Raw genomic sequence first — 21,194 nt, 5'->3', positions numbered from 1 at the left:
ACTGTATTGATATTGCTATAAAGTCATGTTTATAGAGCTATAATTAAGCGGGGCCATTTAGCAGGCAGTGTTAAGTGCTAAGCAGATTTATGGCACGGTTCAGCCTTCTGCGGTGTTATATTTCACCATGAAGTACACCAGGTTTTTATGTGTTCTGCGATTGTGTTCGTTTGACAGTGATTAGTATAATGGGGGTTTCCGGGGTCGTGTTGCCAGGCTAAGGAAACAGCAATTACGGTCCCGCTGCACTATCAACTTAATTGCATCCATTTGCGAGCGACAGGAGCCCGGGTGCTGGGGAGCAGCTGGGGGGGGCGAGCCCCCGGCCGCCCCGTGCCCCCCGTCCCCATCCTGCCCCTGCCTGGGGATGCTGCTGGCGGTGGTTCCGCAGGTCGTTACCGAGCAGAAGGAAGAGCATCTCCCCGTGCGGACGCGTGGTGCTGCCGCCCGGCACCGGGCAGCCACGCTGGGCTGCTGTACACCCTCGACTGGGGCCAAGGCACCGCTGCCGGGGTGCCGGCGGCGTCGGGGGGTGCCTGGTGTTGGGGGGGTGGCGGGGGACAGCCTGGGGAATGGGCTTCTAGATGATCTTTAAGGGAACTAGATGACCTTTAAGGTCCCTTCTAACCCCAACCATTCTATGATTCCTCTCAGGGGCAGCGGCAGCATCTCTGGCGGTGGTTCGCTGGCATCGCTTGGGTCCAGTTTGTCTCCCCGCGGCTGCGTTTCGGCCTCGCTCGCTTCCGTCGCGTGACCTGAGCTTGCCGCTGGCGAGCAGCGGTGGGGCCGCGAGGCTGGCGGTGCCCCTGGACGGTGGCACATCTTCCTCCCCCCTTCCCCGCCCCGCGCTCGGGAGCTGCGTGGCCGGGGGACGAGCAGGGCCAGCGCCGCGGGCAGAGCAGGAGAGGGGAGGGAGCAGATCAGAGGGCGAAAGTGCCACCGGTGAATTTGCAGCGGTGCAATTAGAGCTAACCTTGGCGTGCACTTGTCAGCCTTTCCTTTGAACTCTCTCCCCCAACGGCTTTCCTGAGATCTAGAGATTTACCGGCTCAGCTGTTCGCCAGCCTCATCAGTTGCAGCGAGGTTTTGCAGGGCGGTTAATAGAATCCCGGTGAAGGCTGGGAAAGAGCCTTTCCTGAGCATCAGGAATTTCCGTGCCCTCCTGCGGGCAGATCCCGTCCCTTCTCTGGGAAGCACCTGGGGCTGCCAAGGAGGGTGACGGGCAGGAGCCACCCTGCCGTCGTGCCACCCTGCCGTCCTGCCACCAGCACCCTGCTTGCCCAGGAGCGGCTGGAGGGAAGCGGCGGTGCCGGAGCTGGGGAGGGTGGGGATGTGTGTCCCGCTGCTGCGTGACACCGGTCCCTCACCTGCTGACCTCGAAGCAGCGGAGCATCGCGTGAGGCTCGGGGTTGCTCTGCCACGAGTGCGGCGACCCCGTCCCTCTTCGCGAGTGGAGACGGGGTTGGGAGAGGGCAGCCTGCCTTGCTCTTGCCCTTGCTGGGTGCACTTTCCCAATTCACTGCAGGAATCAGATGGGCTTTTGCCGACTAAGAGGTGTTAAACGGCTCTAAATACTCTTCACGCTGCAATATCTCCACCACAGCGTTTAATTGAGTGCCACAGAAATGCCTATAAATAAATGTAATATGCCTGTGCCAGTACCCTCCTACAGCATCTTGGAGCTTGCAAGAAAGTCGAGGAGTGGCTTGTGCTCAGGCTGCAGCTCCTGCCCTCCCCTCCCTTGTTCCTGCCTTCCCTTCCTTGTTCCTGCCCTTTTCTTTTTTTTTCACTTGTCCCCCATCCGAGTGGGTCCATCTCCGGGGCGATGCTGGCCCACTGGGATGCAGCTGTGAGAGAGGGAATGGGGAATCTGGAGGAACAGCCCAGGCCCGGGCTGCAGTGCCTATCGGGACGGGATTGGGAAGCTCCTTGCAGCGTCCCCACTGCTCCTGTTGTCCCCGAGGGCCGCATCCCCAGGCGCTGGCGGGCGCTCGGGCTGGGTGCTGCACCCGGGAGTCAGCCAGCAACGGCGAGGGACAAGTGCGAGTGCAGGGAATGAGAGAGCAGAGGGAAGGGCGCGGAGCATTTTGCGGCTGTTTGTGCTGTTCCTGCATCTGTTTTGTGTCCAGATCCCTTTGTGACTGGGGATTCGCGTACACCAAACCAGGCGGATTTCCCACCAGACTGCCTTCAGTCTCTGGCAGATCAGACTTTGAATCCAAGCAGACAAAACGTGTGTTGCGCTTTATCTGTTGCAAAAGGTACTTTTTGGTTGCTGGTGTGCAGAGCTGCCTCCTGAGAAGTGCTGCTGAATTCCTTCCACGTTCCCTTCCCCGAGCCTTTATTAGCGAGAATAAACAGGGAGGCCGAGGGAAGGGAGGAGCGGGCGGCCGGGCGCTGCTCGGTGCCACGCAGCCGGGCGCGGGGAGCGCTGGGTGCCGGGGCGCTGGTGCCGCCGGGTGTCCCCGCCGCGCGGACCCCCCCGGGCTGTGCCTGCAGGGCAGGGGACGGAGCTGGCTGCGTGCACGGGGGCTGTCCCCATCGGCACCCCCCGGCCAGGCTGTGCCATGTCCCTGGGCGGGCGCAGGGGAGGCTGCCGGGTCCATGGGGTCCCCGGGACCCCCCTGTGGCCGGCTGGCCCCCTCTGGATGCAAGGGAGCCTTGGGGCCTTGCTTCAGATCCTCAGCCAACTGAGATCCCTAAATAGGATCCTCAGACTCGTCATTTGACTGCCTCTTCAGTGCTGATGAGCCACTCTGATGTTACTATTTAAAATCCTAATTGCTTTAATCAGCTCGCCTTTAGCCGCAGCTCAGCCAGCGCAGTCCAGGGGCTGAGAGCTCTCCCGCTCCCCTTCCGCCCGCAGCCCCCCGCGCTCTCCAGCCCCAGCTGCAGCCCGGGCACCGCGTGGGCACCCAGCAGCCCCCGGCCGCGGCACCCCGCGGCTCCGCACTGGCCCGTGCCCCCAGCAGGGCTTGGCCACAGGGGTGATGGGATGGTGGGATGGCAGTGAGATGGCTGGAGGCATGGCTGGGGGAATGGCAGTGGGATGGCTCGTGGGATGGCTGCTGGGATGGCTTTGGGATGATGGTGGGATGGCAGTGGAATAGCTGTGTGATGGTGTGATGGCTTTGGGACGGCAGTGGGATGGCTGCTGGGATGGCTTTGGGATGGCAGTGGGGTAGCTGTGGGATGGCTGGTGGGATGGCAGTGGGATGGCTGTGTGATGGCTTTGGGATGGCGGTGGGATGGCTGGTGGGATGGCAGTGGGATGGCTGCGGAGTTGAGCAGAGGTCTCATGGGGAGGGGGAGGACAAGGACTTTAACAGATGAGGAGAAAAGGAGCCGCTGTTACCATGGGCTGAGAGATGTCAACACTTTAATGAGCTGGGAATTCCCTGTGTCCTCTCCCGTAGCTCCCCGCGCTCGCCTTTATCACCATTAATTCCCTTCCAGGGTAGGATCACTTCTCCTGCCTGCCAGGACCGAGGAAAACCCGCTGGTCCAGCTCCCTGTTCCCAAGCAGCATGGTGCCAGCCCCCGGGGAGAAAGGGGACACGTCCCAGCCTGCGGCTGCAGCTTTGCCCCTGCGGCTTCTCTGGTGGTGGGGGCGCGGGGGCCGAGGCGGCAGCAGGTGGGCTGCAGCCAGCCCCGTCCCTGCGTTGGGTGCCCTCCAACCCCTCCTGCGTCTGGTTTGGCTCCTCCGAGCGCGGCCTCGGGGTGTTCCTCAGTCCCGGGGCTGAGCTGTCTCTCGCAGCCGGGCTCGCGGGGATGGACGGGAGAGGGACCGGTTAAAGTAGTGCGGCGCTTCCCCAGCTGGGGAGCCTTGGGCAGGAGCTGCGCGGTGGAAAGACACCCGTGTGGCTGCGCCAAGGAGGAGGAGGAGGAGGAGGAGGAGGAGGGTGCTGGCTGATCAGTGCCTGACACTGTCTTTGCTGGGCAGGAGATGAGAAGACCCAAATCTGTGGGCGCAGGGACCCCCTCCCCGCCATCGTTGCCCCTTGCTGGTTCTCCTTGGAGGTGCCGCAGGTGCAGGGTGTTCCCCAGGGCCAGTTCCCCTCCTCGGCTCCAGGCTTTGCGGCTGCTAAAAGCCGTTCTGGGCAGGAAGGTTGGGTTTGCCCGTTGCCCGGAGGGCGCTGGCGGAGGGTCTGGGAGCGGGGGGCTCAGCGCTGGCGGGGGCCGCAGCCAGCAGCCGGCTGGGAGGAAATGAGCAGGAAGCTGCCTGCGGCGGCCGGCGATGCCGAGTTCCCGGCCGGGGCTGGCGGGCTCTCTGCTGCGGCTCCTCTGCTCTTGCCAAGCCTGGCAGCGTGGAAGGCGTTTGCCAGGGTTCGGTGCCGGCCTCCCGGGCGCCGGGGCCAGCTCTCGGGGACAGGCTGCCCCTCGCCTTCTGTCGTGCCGTAACTTGGCTTCTCTGGGGCGATGCGTCCCACCTGCAGCCCCTCGGCCAGCGCCAAGCAAGCCCCGGTCCCCGGCCCACTGGGCTCATGGGCGTGGGGATGCTCCAGCCTCCGGATGCGTCTCTGCAGGGCACCGGTGGCCATGGGGCAGGGCCCCCCACCTCTCCCCATGCTGGATTTGGGGGCAGAGCATTGTCCACCGGCCCTCGGGGCTTGGTGGCTCCCTCGCCTGGCCCCGTGGCACGGCAGCCTGCTCGCCGGGGTGCCCGGTGATAAGCGGTGGCAGGGGCTGGATGGGCGACGTGCAGCAGCGGCCCTGGGGCTGTGTTGTCCCAGAATATCCCTGGATGAGCAGAAAACCTCATACAGTGGCTTGTACGACTCGCAGCAGACTTCCCGGGGAGTGAGGACATCTCCGCATTTATTCAAGGACATCCCTTCTCAATTAAATCCCGGCATGGGCTAAACAAATGGGCTGCTGAGATCAAAGCAGGTTTTTTTCCACTTTTTTTTTCCCCGAAATCGTTGAAAAGATGCGTTGGAGGGAGAGTGGTGTGTTTGGCTTCCATTTGCCAGGTGGGGAGGAGAAACTTCCATTGCATTCACACGAAGGTGTTAATGTAGAAACAGGGAGTTTGTAAGTGTTTGTTCGGGGTGATGGCCCCGGGAGGCCACAGTGGCTGCGGGTGAGCCCGTCGGCGTGGGGTTGCCTGTTTGTTGTGGGGTTGCCCATCAGTGTGGGGTTGCCCATCAATGTGGGGTAGCTTGTTGGTGTGGGCTTGCCCATTGGCACGGGGCTGCTCATCAATGTGCAGTTGCCCCTTGGCGTGGCATTGCCCGTTGGTGTGGGGTTGCCCGTCGGTGTGTGGTTGCCCATTGGCAGGGGGTTGCCTGTCGGTGTGTGGTTGCCCGTCGGCACGGGGTTGCCCATTGGCAGGGGGTTGCCTGTCGGTGTGTGGTTGCCCGTCGGCACGGGGTTGCCCATTGGCAGGGGGTTGCCTGTCGGTGTGTGGTTGCCCGTCGGCACGGGGTTGCCCGTTGGTGTGTGGTTGCCCCTTGGTGTGTGGTTGCCCGTCGGCATGGGGTTGCCCATCAGCGTGGGATTCCCCATCACCGTGGGGTTGCCCATCATGCACCCGGCGATGAGCTGCTGGTCGCTGCTTCACCGCAGCCTCAGCCCCGAGGTGTGACACCCGCCGGCCCCTCGCTACGTCCCCTGGGAGTGAAGCCCCGTCCCTCCCCATGTGCCTGCAGATCCATCCCCAGAACGGCTCCCGAGGGGGCTCGGGGCCAGCCCTGACCCCCTCATGGTGGCGTCGGCCCCCGCCTGGCCGCGTGCCAGGGCTGGAGCCCCTGCGTCCCCCCCGCTCCGCCCTGGGCTCCTGGGGGATTGATGGTGTCGTTAACGCGTCAGGCTGGCCTGGGGCCGGCCCCGCTGCGGGCCAGGATTTATGGTGGAATCTGCCTCGGCGAAGGTTTTATCGCGGCTGTTAAACAGGCGAGCGTGCGCTGGGGGGGCGGCAGTGCCGGGGGGCCAGGCAGGGTCCGGCCTTGTTTACTGCCGGTGCAGCGCGGGTCTCCTCTTACAATCATTGCTAATGATGGGGGTCGCTCCCCTTGGGGACCCTTTGGAATGGGGGGCAGTGCTGGGATCCCCCCGCGCTACAGGGCGGGTGATGGGATGCTGCAGCCGGAGGAGCGGCCGGAGCTGGGAGCTGCTGCCTCTGGCCGGGACCCCCGCATCTAGGGTGGGCGCTGGGGCTGTGCCGCGCAGGCAGTTACCGCTGCCAGTGTCGCTGGTGCTTTGTTCTCCGCAGCATCTTCTGCCGGCGGCCGATGGCGGGATGGCCACCCTCAGCTGGTCCCATGCCGGTCCCTCCCCTGGGCATCCCGCCATTGCTTTGGCCATCGCCCCGGCTTTGTGCTCTTCCCCCAGCCCTCGGCCGGCACCAGAGCCCCCCAGAGACAGGAGGACATGCCGGGGCGAAGAGGACGAGCAGCACCGTGGCGGTGTAGCCGTGTCGGCATGCCCGGGCGGCTGCAGGCACCGTGGGGCCGTGCTGGGTGGGAGCCCCGAGCCGCGCCGCCACAGGGCCAGCCCCAGCTCTGCTGTGGGGCTTTAGGGGGTGATTTCAGAGCTGCTCGGCCGCATCCTGGGGTCCAGCGCGTCCCCCACAACCGTCCCGGCACAGGGGCTGAGCACGGTTGGCACAGCCGCCCCGGGGTCTGTGGCGGCGCGGGCCTGACCTCCTCCCGCTCCCGCTGTCACCCATCCCTCTGTTAAGAAATCGATCCCTTTGCCACCAGCCCTGTCTCCTTTTTCCTTTTAAATGGTGTCACTCTTCTATTTCCTGGCCTCTCTAATAGATTTTTATATAATCACTACAGTGCACTTTTAAAGAGCGATAGATCACGTTCATTGCTTTTCCCCGTGATTAATTTCCCATAATAGTCCTCTGTAACACCAAGGCAAAGAGAGGAGAGAGAAGAAAACCCCCACATTAGCCACTTTGTGCTCAGAGTATAAATGAATTAGATTTAATTTTTGTTTAATTGTTTCCATAGCTCAGCTTCTGCTAACTTTGCAGGATAATTTATTTTGCAGTCTTGGGGAAAAGAAGGGAAGAAAGTCTCTGCAGCCGAGCGGTCTGCCTGTGGATAGCGGTTAATTACAGTTGATAGCCTTATCTGCTTGTAATTACTGGAGTCGCGTTGGGCGCGCTCCGGCTGGCGGCTCCCCTTTGCGCGCCCGGGTCCGTGGTGGGTGAGCAGCGCAGGGTCCGAGGCTGCGGGTGAGCGGGGCAGGGGCGAGCTGGGGCGGGGGGGATGTTCTCGCACGTTTTCACACCCAAAAAGTGTGGGGGCCCTGGCCGAGGAGCTGCTCGGCTTGGCGGGGGCGCAGGCTGGGCTCGGTGTGTCCCGAGCGATGCCGGGGTGGCGGAGGTGACACCCCTGGGGCAGGTCTCAGTGGCCGGGTGACACCACCAGCATGGGCAGAGATGCAGAAGGAACCAGGAGGGAGGTGAAGAGCTGGGTTGTCTGGGTGTGGGGCTGCCATGGGGCAGGGCTGGGAGCTGGGGGGCTGCCGTGGGGCAGGGCTGGCCTCCTTCCCGCTGCCTTGTGCTGCCAGTGACCCCGATGGGGTGGGAGATGAGGGGCACGCTCCCACGGGACACCCCGGCCCCACGGCACTGCAGACCCCAGGGTGGGAGGGGGCAAGTGGCTTGTGTCCTGGGGTGGCAAGTAGCCAGGGTGAGGGGAGTTTACTCTGGCTGCTTAATGTTCTGGAATAGCTCGTGGAGGGGACTGTGTCCTGGGGACGGTGTGAGCTCCCTGCGCCGCAGCCCCCGCCACGAGGGCTCTCCCGGCTCGGCCAAGCCTCGCGCATCCTGCCCCGGCCGGGACAGAGCCCGATCCCAGTGAAACGGCCCCAGGACCAGCGCAGGTGAGAACAGGCTGGGATCCAGCAGCATCGCTCCCTGCCCGCGTGCCGCTGCCTCTTGCACCAGGGAGCTGCTCTCGGGGGTCTCCTCTGCTCTGCGGGTCTGAGCTGCTGCTCTCCTCCCTCTGCACAGGGTCCTCGGCTTCCCGGGAATTGTGTCCTGCTTTCTCCTGCCTGGTACCGGCAGTAGGGAGACTAGGCTCCGGGAATCACTGCCTGGCATCATCCCCTCCGACGGCCCCCGTCCGCTGGAGCCCTGTCCCGTCCTGCCCCGGCGGGAGCGTGGGAAGAGCAGCGGGGACGGAGCCGCCGCGTGTCCTCCTGCCCAGCTCGCCCATTAATCACCCACCGCGGGGGCATCGGGCCCCTGCTTAAAATGCACTGACAGTGCCGAGGTGAGAGCAGGAGCTTGAGAGAGCCTCTGCTAATCTGCTCCCTCGGAGACGGGCTACCTTCGGCCTGTTAATCAGTTGCAGTAATTACAATCCTAACTTTACATGTGGAATGTTAATTAAAAGGAGGGGACGCAGGGACCTGCAGCCTGGCAGCGAGCGGTGTGCCTGGCAGCGAGGGGTCAGGCGGGGCTGGAGGCTGCGGGGGGTAACCCCTGCGCCCCGGGATCATCTGCTGCTCCCCCCTGCAGCTGGGAAGGGCGCCGAGCCCCGGTCGGTGATGCCGGGCAGGGATGGGCAGCGGTGCGGGGCCGGGGCTGGCAGCGGTGTGCGGCAGGGGACGGGCCAGCTGCGGTGGGCGGCAGGTAGCCCTGCCTGTGCTGTGTGGCACCTGGACGGTGGTTGCTGGGCTGCTGCTGGCCTCTAGAATTTCTTTGCTGATGTGGACGGCCAGATTTGTTGGGGCAATGGGATAGTGCAGATGGAGCTCCTCTGCCCTCCCTGCTGCCTGCCCTGGCTCTGTCCTCCCGTAACCCCCCCCGGTGCCCCTGAGCCTCCCCTTCTCCTCACTGAGTGCCCCGCCACCCTCTGTGTCCCTGTCCTGTGTCCAGCCTGTGACCGTCACTGTGGCCTTCGGCCAGGCTCGCTCCAGTGCGTCAATGTCCCTGCACTGGGGGCCCAAACCCAGACACGGGATCCAGACATGGCCTTGGGGGGGGTGATGGCAGGGCCAGCTCGGGGGGCACGCTGCTCGCTCACCCCTCTGCCCCGTCAGCACAGTCCTGCCTGGCCGGCTGCGGGCAGCCCTGCTCTGGGGACAGGGCTCGCCATTTTCCTTCCTGAACTTCATGAGGTCCCCCGGAGCGATACCCAGGCTCGTTGCTGGGGGGCAGGTCCCTGCTCTCCATCATGCGCTGGAGCCCTGCGCCGCTCTGGCTGCTGGCTTTAGCCCTCGCAGATGCCAGTGTGTGGGTGGCTGAAGCCCAGGGTGCTGCCCGGTCCCCTGCCTGGTCCCTGCCATTGCGGAGCCCCGTGCCGCGATGCTTTGAGAAGCATCTGTCTGACCGACACCGAGCCGCAGTTGTCCCTTCCCCGTCCCCAAGGAATACGCGGTGTGCCGTCAGCCTGCGGCCCCTCCGGCTCTGCTGCATTGGTGCCCTTGGCTGTGCTGGCCTGTCCTGGGGCCGGGGCTTCAGAGGGGACTAACGTGAATCCCCGTGGCGGCTGAGAGCCCGGGCGCGAGGCGAGGGCAGATCCCGGGCTGAGCCCCTGCTGAGGCTGGCGGTGGAGGATGCTCCTGGCTCATCCCCGTGCTGTGCCCGGCCGTCATTAGGTGCAGGCTTTGCGGAGGAGGGATGGTGGGGAGCGCAGCGCTGGCAGCCGGCGGAGGTGGGGATCAGCCCCTGCCGCGGCCGGGGGAGTCATTAAAACCCCGGTCAGCAGCAGCCGGGGAGCGGCAGTGAGCAATCTGCCGGGGCGTTAGTGCCCTGGATTATTGCTGCGAGCAGCTGAAGGAGAGCAGAGAAGAGGCGTGAGCTGAGAGGAATGACAAAGAGGGGAAGGAGAGGAAGAAGCCCTGGAGGAGGAGGAGGAGGAGGCGGGGGGAGGCTGGATGAGCGCCGCAGGCAGCGCAGGGTGCTCCAGCAGCGATGCTCTGCTGTCCCAGCATCTGCCTGGTCCCCGCTCCCCGAGCAGCGTGCGGTGTCCCCATGTGTGTCCTGTTGGCCCTGGGCGCCCTGTCCCTTGGCAGCCCCCTCCCCTTGCTCCCTGGGGCCCTTGGGTTCCTTTCTTGTGTCGCTTTTGTTTTCCCCGGAGAGAGGTGGAGTTGCCGGGTCACTCGGATCGCTCACTGTCGCTTTCCCATGGGGTCTTACCCGGGTTTACTAAAGCTCTTCTGTCTCTTCATCCACGCGGGTCGTAAATCTGGGGCTTGTCTCGCTGGGCTCTGGGCTGTTGCCAGTCTTCAGATGATCCGGCTTCTCAAAATGAGGAATGCTTCTCGTGGCATTTCTAACTCCCTCCCATCACCGGCGGCATTGGAAAGGGCAGGGGGGAGGACGCGTGCGCTGCGGCAGCCAGCTCCAAAGGCAGTGCCGGGAGCCGAGCGTCCGCGTGGTGGCCGGGAGGGCTGGCGAGGTGCGGGGCACGGCACGGCACGGGCGCTTGGGCAGGTCCTGGGGGTGCCATCATCCCGCCTGCCCATCCCAGAGCCTTCGCCGCCGAGGAGCCTCGGCAGCATGAGCGTTGTGCCAAGGTAAGGAAAAAGGGGCTGGCGCTTCCCAGAGCAGAGCAGACTGGCCTTCTGCCGCCACGGCAGAGCTGGGCACCGCAACCGGCCACGTGCCCGCGTCTCACTGGTGCAGCCCCCTCGCGCTGCGCTGGGGCCGCAGCTGGCGGGTGAGCCCGCAGAGCTGCCGTGGCTCGTGGAGGAACAGCGCTGCGTGTCGGCGTTGCTCTGGGAGGAGCTGCGTCGTGCATTTGCTCTCCAGGTTTGGGATCAAGGGTGGTCCCTCAGGATCCTGCTGGCCCAGAGCAGCGGGGCTGCAGCCCTGTCCCGGGCTCCCGCAGGCATGGACGGACCGTGAGCATGGTTGGAGCTGCCAGTGTGCCGGGGCTGAGCGTGGCAGATGTTCCGTGGGGCGGCCGGGGGGTCAGGAGTCCACCTTGAGCCAGAATGAAGGATTCCCCGTTCCCTGGCGCCTGGTCCCGCGGGGTTTCCAGCAGCTGATCGCGGGGCGGCTTCTTTACAATAGGGCCAGTGAGTGGCCGATGGCGAGGGACAGCGCTTGAGATGCTTAAGGAGAGGAGGAGCGGGATGATGTGATGAACACATCCCCGCGTAGCCCGGTGTGTGTGTGCGGGCAGGGCAGGGGCGCAGGCACGGCTCCACGCACGGGCAGGCTGCCGGAATCGGGAGCGGCGGCACGGTGCAGTCCCGGCCCTCGGCGTGGGGACCAAGGGCCGGGGGGGTCTCTGTGGGAGAGGGTGAAGCGATGGGTTCCTCAGGGGGCCGGCTCGGGTCCTTGCTGCCCTTTTGGTTTCTCACCAGCCTCAGGTGTGGTCTCTCCCCCTTCCTTCTCCTCGCCCCACCGGGCAGGCGGCGTCATGAGCAGCGGAGCGGGGTGATGCTGCCCAGGGGTGATGCCTGTCCGGAGCCCGGCAGAGGTGAGACAGGTCTCCTTTGGCATCTTGGATCCTCTATGCGGTAGCGTTCTGGCCCTGTGGTACCTCCTACCCTCTGCCGGGGGCCCTGCGCTAGGCTGGGTCTCCTCGTGTGGCTGTGGGCCACCATGTGTCCCCACTCCCTGTGTGCTGCGGAGCCCCTGCTCTGAGCTCTGGAGGTGATGGTCCAGGCTGGGCTCCGTCTCTCTGCCCTCCTCTGAGCCGTCGGGAGTTGTAGGCCTTGCAAGGGCAGGAGCACCAAATTTGTCTCTCCGGTTTATCCAACTTTCTTTGCCTTCGGCTTCAAATAGCAGCTCCTGGTGAGCCGCCTGCTGCGCCCGCGGCTGTGGTGGAGGCAGAGCCTGGCAGAGCTCATCGTGTAGACGGCTGCCGTCCCGTTACGCTGTGAGATCTGCTGTTGCCTCTCCGATAGGCCCCCGCCAGCCTCGTGAAACAGCCCTTTTCCTCCCTTTTTTGGAGCTCCTCGGGTCTGCTCCGTGGTCTCTTGTTCCTCAGGTGCCATTTCGCAGCCCTATTTCAGTCACACGGGAGGTGGCTCGTGGAGGTCATAGTGCTGGTCCCAGAGCTTCTGTCGACAGGGATCCCACTTCAGGATACCTTCATCCTTCTGTGCTAGAAAGTGCTGGCATTTCTCCATGCAGCTACTTCTTGCTGGCAAAGCACCAGCTGGATCACCGGGAGAGAGACGCCGAGGCTTCTCCGTGCTTCCTCCGCGTGCTCCCGGCTGGCGGCTGGGTCCCTCCTGCGGGGGGTGGCAGCCTCCTGCTCCCTCCCTCGGTCCCTGACCTCCGATGGGGCCGGCTGCCCACAGAGGTCCTCGGTGCCCCGAAAACCCTCCCTGCGCTGGGGATGGAGGCAGGGACCCGCAGGCAGCTCCCCAGGGGCACGGCCATCGCCCTGCGGCACCCAGGGTGCTCCGCTGAGCCCCTTCTTGTGCAAACTCCTCGAAATCCCACCAGGTGATCGCCCCGGCAGGAACCACGGGGCCGCGGACTGCAGATACTCAACTTCCAGGAGGGCTGGGCAGCCCCTGCTGCCTGCTGGAGACGGGCAGGAGAACGGAGACATCCTCCGATCAGGCACCCACTGGAGCGGAGCCGGGTCGGGGAGCCATCGGCCGGGCTGTGATGTGCCCAGCTCGGCGCTGTGGGGCTGCAGCCCGTGGGACTGGCCCCACGGTGGTCTCCCCTCCCCGTTGGCCTGGAGGCGGCATGGCTCTCCCTCCCTGGCGCCGGGGGGTGGCCGGGGTGGCAGCCGGCAGCGGCGTTACACGGCAGGGCACGACCCCGCGTCCTGGGCAGACCCTTTCTGCAGTGGTACCAGACGCTTTCCGTGCAGTTCGAGTTTTCCCATCTCATTCGTTTTAGGGATTAATTAAAGTGTTTCTCCTCCCTCCTTCCCTCCTTCTCCCCCGTTATGTACAGCTGCACTTGGGTGTTAGGGTCGTGCTTGTTTACATCAGTTATATTTACATTGATGGGTGTTTGTTTTAGGAAAAACAGGAGAAATCCTGTAAAAACAGATGTTCTTTGTGTCCCGCAGCCGGCACCGCTGCCCCGTTGGGGTGGGGGCTCCCGGGGCGGGTGATGTGGGACAGCCCCTGCCCAGCCGCCCCTTTCCACGGCAGTGGGTATGGGGAGCTCTGGCGCGGGTGGCTTCCAGCGTCTGTCGGGAACCGGCTGCGAGATGTCCTCCTGTGACGCAGGTGAGAGCAGCACCCCGTGGGTGGCAGGTGGCTTTGGGGGGTTTTGCCTCCCCCGTTCCGTGCCCGGGCAGCGGCAGGGGCGGGCGCTGAGCAGCCGCCGCGCATCTGATGGGGATAAACCCCCCATCCCGGCGTGGGGCGGCTGCGAGACCTGCCTCTGCCAGGGCGGCTGGTGGGTTCCCGCTCTTCCATCAGAGGGTTGGGTGGGGGAGAGCGTTTAAGAAGAAGAAAGAGAAAGGGGAGGGAGGAAGTATAATTATTTTTTCAAATGGCTCCCAGCCGCTGGATGCCTTTAAAGTTCCTTTTGTGTTCCGGCGGGTCAGGCTGGGCAGAGCCTGGCCCGGAGCGGCGCGGCGCCGGCCGCCTTTGTCGGCATGTCTGCGGTCTCGGTTATTAGCCGGGATATGGAGACCCAGAACCTCAGATCTTCTGTGCGGCTGGTGGGAGAAATAAGCAGAGCCGCCTTATCACGCTCATTTAACTGGTTAATACATCTTCAGAGCAAATAATGCAGTCTGTGGGTGAATTGCTTAACCAACCTCATTACTATTGTGCATTTAGCAGCTTGGAGGAAGATAATACCTTTCAGGTTTGACCCAATTTTAGTTTTTGTTGTCATAACCATGGAAAATCGACCTTCAGAGACCCTCAGCAGTGAGCCTGAATAGGAAGTGATTTACAGTAAAAGTGCTGTGCAGAATACTTAATGCACTTGTGCAGAAAAACAGGCTGCAACCGTCGTCCTGGCGTCCCCTGTCCCCCGCCGCAGGTGCTGCCCGCGCTGGCCCTGCCCGGGTGCGGGCACGCGCTGCCCGTGCGCGGTGCGTGCGGTACGGCCGCTGTGCCTCGCCTGCGCGGGGCCGTGCTGCCCTGCACCCCGCAGGCGCTGCGGGCGCTCCGCGGCCGAGCCGGAGCGGGGCTGGCGTGGGCACCCCCTTCCCTGGCTGCGGACGAGCCGCTGGCTGTCACCGCTGCAGCGGTGCCGTTCGCCGTGGCGGTGCGGGATGTCGGGGGCTGTCACGGCTGCCCGTGCCGGAGGGGCAGGGTGCGTCTACACAGCAGTTGTGGAGCTCGGTGGGAGCCGTGCCCCAGCCCCCGGTGTGCCCCAGCTCTGCCCCAGCCCCGCTCCTGCCGCAGGCAGTGGGTGGTGACGCGTCCCGGCCGCTCGTGGTCACTGCGCTGCTCTGAGCATCGGGGGACGAGTGAAAAGGCAGAGGGTGATGTTCCTGACTGCAACACTGAAAGCAGAATTGCGGGAGGACTGTAGAGCTGAGAAGCCCGGGGGGAATCGTGCCCCACAGGCTGCCTTCCCAGCTGGTGGGGGGGCCGGGGGGCAGCTGACAGATCCCCTCTGTCCCTCACCCCACGGCTCCTGCCGCACTTCCCGGGACTGTTTTCTCCATCCTTTTGTTCAAGATGGTTTCTCCTTCCGTTCGTTCCCTGTCTTTCACTTCTTTCCTGGCTCTTTTATCTAATAGCAACGCACTGTCAGTGCAGCGGGCCCTTCGCTACGGCTGTGATAACTCCCAGTTCTCTGGAGCCGGGCTAGGAAAATGCAAATGCTGCGAGCAGGGACGCATCCTGCTCCCCGAGCGCCTCGATTTGCCTCCCCGCTTCACTCCTTAACGAGCGCTTTCCTTCCGGCTCGTACAGCCCCGTGCCTGCTCGCAGCCTGTCCAGGGCTTCCCCAGTGCTGCAGTGCGCCCCGTGATCGGCGTGCGCCCTGTCATCAGCGTGTGCCCCGTGAGTGGCGTGTGCCCTGTGAGCGGCGTGCGCCCCGCATGCACCTCTTAGCGCCTGCGCTCGCAGCCTGGCCACTTGAGCGTGCCCGAGCCCCGCTGCGGAACGCTGATGGATGGCCTGGCCTTGGCCACGCTTTCCTCTCTTGCGGGTGCTCCACCGCCAGCCTGGTGCTTTCCTGCAAGTGCCCTTCGTCCGCCCGGTTTGCGCCATGGGAGGCGGTGACAGCCTCGCCGCCGCCGCGCCAGCAGCTCCCCCGGGTGAGATGTCACCCGCGCCTGGCGGAGGTGGTTCCCATCCATTTGGTTTTGTCTGTGGCAGGCAGAGACTTTCCCAGCTCCGGCAGCGGGGGTGCGTGGGACCTTCCTCTCGCTCAGACGGGGAGGAGGGTGGCAGGGAGGTGACAAGCCTTCCTCCCCTTTCCCCGAGGCAGCTGCGAGCGCAGCTCTGCCACCCAAGCCTGGCTCCGTGCTGCTGCTGCTGCTGCTGCTGCTGTGCGTGGGTGGTCCCCGCGGTGCGGGATGCAGCTGACAGCGGAGCGCGGGGCCGGGGGCGCGCCGGGAGCGGGTGATGCCTGGGGGGTGCTGCCTCCCCCCAGCACAGTCCCAGGACCTGGCGGGGGGGTTCTGCCTGCTCTCCCGGGGGTTTGGGGGCAGGAGTGGGTCCTGCCGGGCAGGGCTGCGGGCGGTGGGGCCGGTGGTGCTGCGGGGACGCTGCAGCGGGGATGTGCTCTTCTCCCTCCCATCCCCGGGGCTGTGCTGGAGCTGGGGCACGAAGCGGGCGGCTAATATTAGATTGCTTTAATTCTGCTGTTTTGCAGCTAAAGGAGAAGCTGCTCCCTCAGCGCAAGAGTTGAAACTCTTTAGCCTTCCTCTGTGTCACCTCTATGGCCATGGATACCTCCAGGTGTGACGTAAGTGAGACTCGGGGAAAAAACATCTTCTGTTCAGCATCAAAATCCTATTACCCGAACGCTGTGTTCTGCTGCACAGATATCAGCCTCGGCACAGATAAGTGGGAAATAGCTCCCGATCTGGGCTGGAGCAGGAGCTGTATCTCGGGCTGCACAGGCTCGCAGTGCTGCTTCACTGCGTTTTCTGCCGAAACAAAATTCCCCTCTCCCCCTCCTCTGCCACCGAGGGACAAACCACTGCGGGTATTCGCCTTCACACCCCCCCGGCCATTCCCTCCAGCGCCGCCCCGACAAGGGGGGTTTCTCCATCACCCCATTGCCAGGGTGAAGTCCGACAGACCGCGCTGGGCCGGGACCGAGCATCCTCCTGGGAGCGTGGGGGCAGCAGCAGGGGCTCATGTCCCGAAAAATGAGCAGTCACAGCCCTGGTCCTGCACCCCCCCGCAGCAGCAGCCCTCGGGCTGGCCTTGGGATTGCGGCTGCTGCGGGCAACTGCCCTTATCTTCCCACCAACCCCCTGGGGTGCCGCTGCCTTTGATAAAACCTCTCAGCCTTCCGGGGCTTGGCTTGTAGATCTAATCGAAATGGTTTATTGCGTAGTAAAAGCCCGGTGGCTCCTGGGGGAAATGCTCCGTTGGGGATCGCTGGACTGCTCTCCCTGCGGGGGGGAACGCTGCGGGAGGGGGCTCTGCCGGTGGGGAACGCGCCGTCCCCCTGCACACGTGTGGTTTTGCCGTTAAAAATAGAAGGTGCTGAAAAAAATCTTACTGTGTTCATCTTGTTTTAGGGATGCCGTTGAGTTTTCCCGGCGGTTGTCGTATCCTGCACTCACTGTATGTGCATGGGGTTTTTTCGGTTTTGGGTAAACCCCCCCCAATGTGAGCGTGGAAGCCGCAGCTAATTGAGTTCGTGTTGGAAACAAGGGGAGGAAACCCAGGGGTGCTGCCGCCGGTGCTGGGCTGGGGTTCGGGGGAGAGGGCTCTGGGTCGCTGACGTCCTGGGGGAAGCGATTCGAGAGGGAAGCTGGGCTCAGGCAGGAGTTGATGTTTCAGCAATTTCTGGGTGAAGTTCTTTGCCCTGTTTGGTGCAGGAACTCGGGGGAGATGATCCTCCTGTTCTTCCCAGCCCTCGTGCCCGGCTCCTTTTAGGCTTTAACACGGCTCGTGCCTCGAGCGCCCAGTTTGGGCTGGTTGCCCCGGTGGTACCGGGGATGCCTTGCCCAGGGGATGGGGTGCCCGGGGCTGGCTCGGCGGTGCGTGCCGGGGGAGCCGGCCGGCAGGGTGGGGGCTGCGTTGGGGGCGAGCGGAGGGGAGATGTGTGCGGGATGCTGGCGTGGCTGAATCGCCACTGAATGCCGGGCCCCGCTGCAGTTCCTGGTGACACACGAACAAGCCAAGGGGGAGAGAAGAGGGGCTGCGGTGGCAGCTGCCGTCGGGAGAGGACGGCACAGGGGCTCCTGCGCTGGGGGGGGTCAGGGGAGGGGGCTGTGACAGACCAACGTTGCAGGGGAGCGGGGCGGAGGGGCTGGGGAGCGTGAAGTTGTGCTGAGCTGTGCTGTAGCTCCGTGTGCTCCGCGTGCTCATCAGGAGCAGAGCCTAATGAGCAGGGCTAATGAGGCGGAAGGGGAATTCCAGCAAGTTTGGGGAGGCTGGGAGTTTCTGTGCTGTTCACGGCTTCTCTGGGGGTTTTCTGTGCTCTCTCCCCAAAAGCGGTGATGGGTCCCTGTCGTGGGATGGTGCCCGCTCCCGGCAGCGTGCTTGGCGTGCCGGGGTGTTGCGGCAGAGCCCGATGGCTATATCCAGAGCTGGGCGACTGCAGGCGCCGGTCCCGGCGTGTCTGTGCCCTCCAGCCTGCTCCTGGGGCCAGGGGACATGTGCCACCAGAGGTGTCCGTCCCTGCTCGGCGGCCAGGGATGCTGGAGCCTGAAGAGTGGGAGATGGGTGTCACCGGCGGGGCTGTGGGCTGCACGCCTGTGGGCTTTCTGTGCCAACGGAGACGTCTGCAGGAGCGAGCCCGCCTGGCTCCCCTGGCCACCTCATCCCCCGGGAGGCTGGGGAGCTGCAGGGCAGTTCTGTGCTCTGCTTGGCACCCCTCTGCCCATCTTCCTCCGCCTCCTCCCCTGGCCAGCACCCGAGAGCCTCTGGGCTGCCCGTCAGCTGCTTCCTGGCCCTCCCGCCCCTTCCCCAGGGCTGCCGCGCTCCTGCGCCGCTGGGAAGTGGCATCCCTGCCCGGGCACCCGTGGCTTCGTGTCTTGGGGTCCTCCTGGGATGGATGCTGGGGGCTGCTGGGGGATGCTGGTGGCTTCGCACGGCCCCAGCCAGCAGCCTGCCCTGGGGGCTGCCGCAGACCCTTTCACTTCCCTCTTGGTTTGGGCCGCTGTGAAGGCGGGGGGTGATCCTGAGCCACACCACTGCGGGCATTTTTTTTTTTTTTCTTTCCTCTTCTCCTTGCTTTTTAATGAGCCAACCTTGGGGGACCTTGAGAGACGCTCCTGCAGCTTCGCTGTGACTTATCTCCCGGCCTCTGCCCCCTATTCCGCCAAGGGGATAAATCTCGGCTCCCAGCGCGGAGCCAGCGCCGAGCCCGTCCCGCCGCGTGGTGCAGGTGCCATAACTCACGGCAGGCGGGGGGGGCTGCCTGGCGGAGGTCGCGGGGTGGACATCGCTGCTCGGCGCCGTGATGGATGGGCTGCCTGGGGGGGAGCAGGGAAAACCGTCCCATTACAATGGGGGACAAACTGTTAAATTACTCCCCGTTCAACCTGGGCTGGGCAAAGCCAAAGCAGAGCTGCTGAGAGTGACGTGGGACTGCAGGCTGCCTCCGAGGAGCCTTTAGCGGGGGTACGAGGGGGTCGGCAGGGTATTTTTTCCCTTTAGAAGAAGCCTTGGCCTTCCCTTGTCTCCATCCCATGTGCTCTGCTGAGCCAGGGCTTGTGCCTCCCGGGGAGGCAGGACCAGCCTCAGCATCCTCCATCAGTGTGGAGACCGGGATGTGGTTCCCGCTGGGGACCCCCGAGCCGGGGACCCGCCGTGCACCCTGGCAGCCAAGCCCCGTCCCCCAGGGCCGGACACGTTTCCCCCTCTCCAGGGGCTTTGCCGGTCGGCAGGGTCCTGCTGCCAGGCTGCCCCTGTGCCTGTGGGGCAGCCGGGCCACGCTCCAAAGCTGCTCTCCAGCCGTGAGATCATTCTGCTGTTAAAAGAGTGGGACAAGCGCCGTGTGAGTCCCTGGAAGCCGTGGCGCTCAGAGGCGCCGAGCTCTGCCGCGTCCTCCTCCGTTATTAGCAGCGAAGCCTACACAGGGACGGGACTGGAGCCTCTCCCTCTCTCTTCCAGGCTGAGAAGCTGCTGCTGTGAGACCCCGACGGCTCTTCCCGACGACGCCGAGGGCCGAACGCGAGCGTGAGCTCCCACCTGCGACCGCAGCACGAGGTACCTGCTCCTGGCCTCCAGGTACGTCGCTCCCACCGAGCAGCCCAGGTAAGGGGGGACATGGAGACGGATTTTGGTTGAGGATGAAGCTGCTGCTTCCCACGGGCCGTGCCTGGGGCAGCAGCCCACGATTCAGCCCATCGTGTGCTTTGCACGAGCCCTGGGATCCGATCCCGCGCCCACCCGCGCCGGCACAAGTGCCCGAGGTCCAGGCTATTGTGAGATGTCCCGGCGAAGGGGAGCGTCGCGGGGAGAAGCCACGGCCGCTCGTCCTCGTGGGAAAGGGGAGGGGGATGTGTCTGGGGTCCCTGCTGCTCCGCAGGGATGGGTCCCGCTCGCTGCAGAAGTGCGGGGGTCCTGGGTGCGCAGGACCTCGGGGGTCCCCTGCATGGACAGGGAGCGCGCAAGCGCGGTGCACGCACAGCCCTGCGTGTCACGGCCCGGCCAGACCCACCAACACCCAGCTCCCGGCACAGACTGTGCCGCAAAAACCCTCCACGGCTGCTTGTGGGGTTTCCATTTGGTTGGTTTGAACCCGTCCCCGTCAGTTCACGTTACAGGGATTAAAATCCTGCCTTGTGCTGACACCAGCCTGCTCTGGGAGCTGCCGCCAGAGTAGCGAGTGGTTAAAATTTAAACCTAGCAAAGGCAGCGTGACTTTCTCCTCCAGACGAGCCGTCGTCCCCGGTTCCTCCCAGCGTTGCAAGTACCCGAGGGTACAGGCGGCTTTTGGAGGGGCTGCGGCAGCGCTGTCACAGCCACGCTATTGACGCGGTGGCTGGGGATGGGCACTGCTCGAGGACCGGCCCCGTGGCACGGTCTGCCATTGCGGGCACCTCCTGGCACATCCCCCCCGCCGGCTGCTGCTCCTGGGGACCCCCAGAGCCAGGACCGTTCTTTCCCCGGCTGCTGTGAGCCGAGGGGAGCTCGGGGGTGGGAGCGGGTGCCGGCGGAGCCGTTCATCGCTTGGCCCAGTGCAGGGGTCCCAGTGCTGGTCACCGTGCATCCCCACCTCGCCGTGCTGCTCGCTGCGCACCAGCTCCTCTGCTCGGCCCCGGCCCTGAGCGCGTGCTCGGAAATCATGGAATAGGGAGCGGGAGTTTGAGAATCCTCGTCCCCCGGCTGGGGCAGAGGTCGTCCCAAGCGGGGGATTAGAGAAGCCTGGGCTCTGTGCAGATGGATTTCCCCGGCTGCATTAATCAGTTTGAAGGCAGCAGAGGCAGCTGAGCTCTGTGTATCACCTTGAAGCTTTTTTTTGTCTTTTAGAAAACTTTGGGTGGATGTTATTGCTCATGAAAGCGAGGGGCTGATCATGCTGGGAAGGAGCAGGCGTAGTGTGGGCTGGCACTATTATGCAAGCTTCCCACATGCCGCTCTGCCAGTGCGCTGCGTTCCAGAACAACAGCCCGCGCCCGCGTGCCAGCCCCGAGCCCACCCCCGGGTCTGCCGGAGCACCGCGGTCCCGCTCTGCCCACGTTGCCCTCGCCGCGGGCCCAGCCTGCGCTGCCCGTGCTGCCCGTGCCGCCTGCGCTGCCCGCACCGCGCTCCTGCAGAGAGCCGTGAGCCCAGTGGGCGCCAGGGCCGGTGGGGCGGGGGGTGCGCGCGGTCCTGTCTGGCCTCTGCCGGAGGGGGAAGCATGGGGCTGTGCCCCACAGCACCGCGATGCTCCGAAGCTGGTACGTTACGTGTGCCCTGCCCAGAGCAGGAGCGCCGGGAGTTCCTCCTGGGACCTTGAGCCTTGGGGCTGGGGCTGTGCTGCTTTTCATGGGGGTTTGGAGTCGAGTTGGTGCCCACCAGGGCCGCAAGTCGTGCCCCGTCGTGGGGAGGAGGTGTCCGTCCCGGGGGAACATGCCGTGTCTGGCCGCGCTGGTGCCGCCATTGCTGCCGGAACTGGCTCTGGGCACCGGGGCAGAAGTGGGCTCGCTCGTGCTCAGGCCACTGAGCCTCTTCCCCATCCAGGTTTTCTCCCCGCTGCTTTCTCTGCCCTTAAAGCT

General features: G+C 64.6%; 1 protein-coding gene across 35 annotated transcripts in view; it reads left to right on the top strand.

Moving 5' to 3' along the window:
- The window catches only part of RBFOX3 (RNA binding fox-1 homolog 3), a 182,381-nt gene that overhangs the window by 67,865 nt on the left and 93,322 nt on the right, over positions 1-21,194 (top strand). For 19 of the 35 annotated variants that reach the window (XM_074607337.1, XM_074607329.1, XM_074607339.1 and 16 more), the window contains exon 2: positions 19,105-19,248. The gene's annotated coding sequence lies outside the window, so the exon portion shown is untranslated. Of the gene's footprint in view, positions 1-15,234; positions 15,354-15,679; positions 15,773-19,104; positions 19,249-21,194 lie in introns of those variants that run through there. The other 16 variants (XM_074607322.1, XM_074607340.1, XM_074607311.1 and 13 more) reach the window with 4 other exon arrangements.

This window comes from Larus michahellis, chromosome 14, assembly GCF_964199755.1.
Source record: "Larus michahellis chromosome 14, bLarMic1.1, whole genome shotgun sequence".
NCBI lineage: Eukaryota > Metazoa > Chordata > Aves > Charadriiformes > Laridae > Larus > Larus michahellis.
Note: the sequence above shows the minus strand (reverse complement) of the source record. Positions and strands in the feature narration are given on the sequence as shown.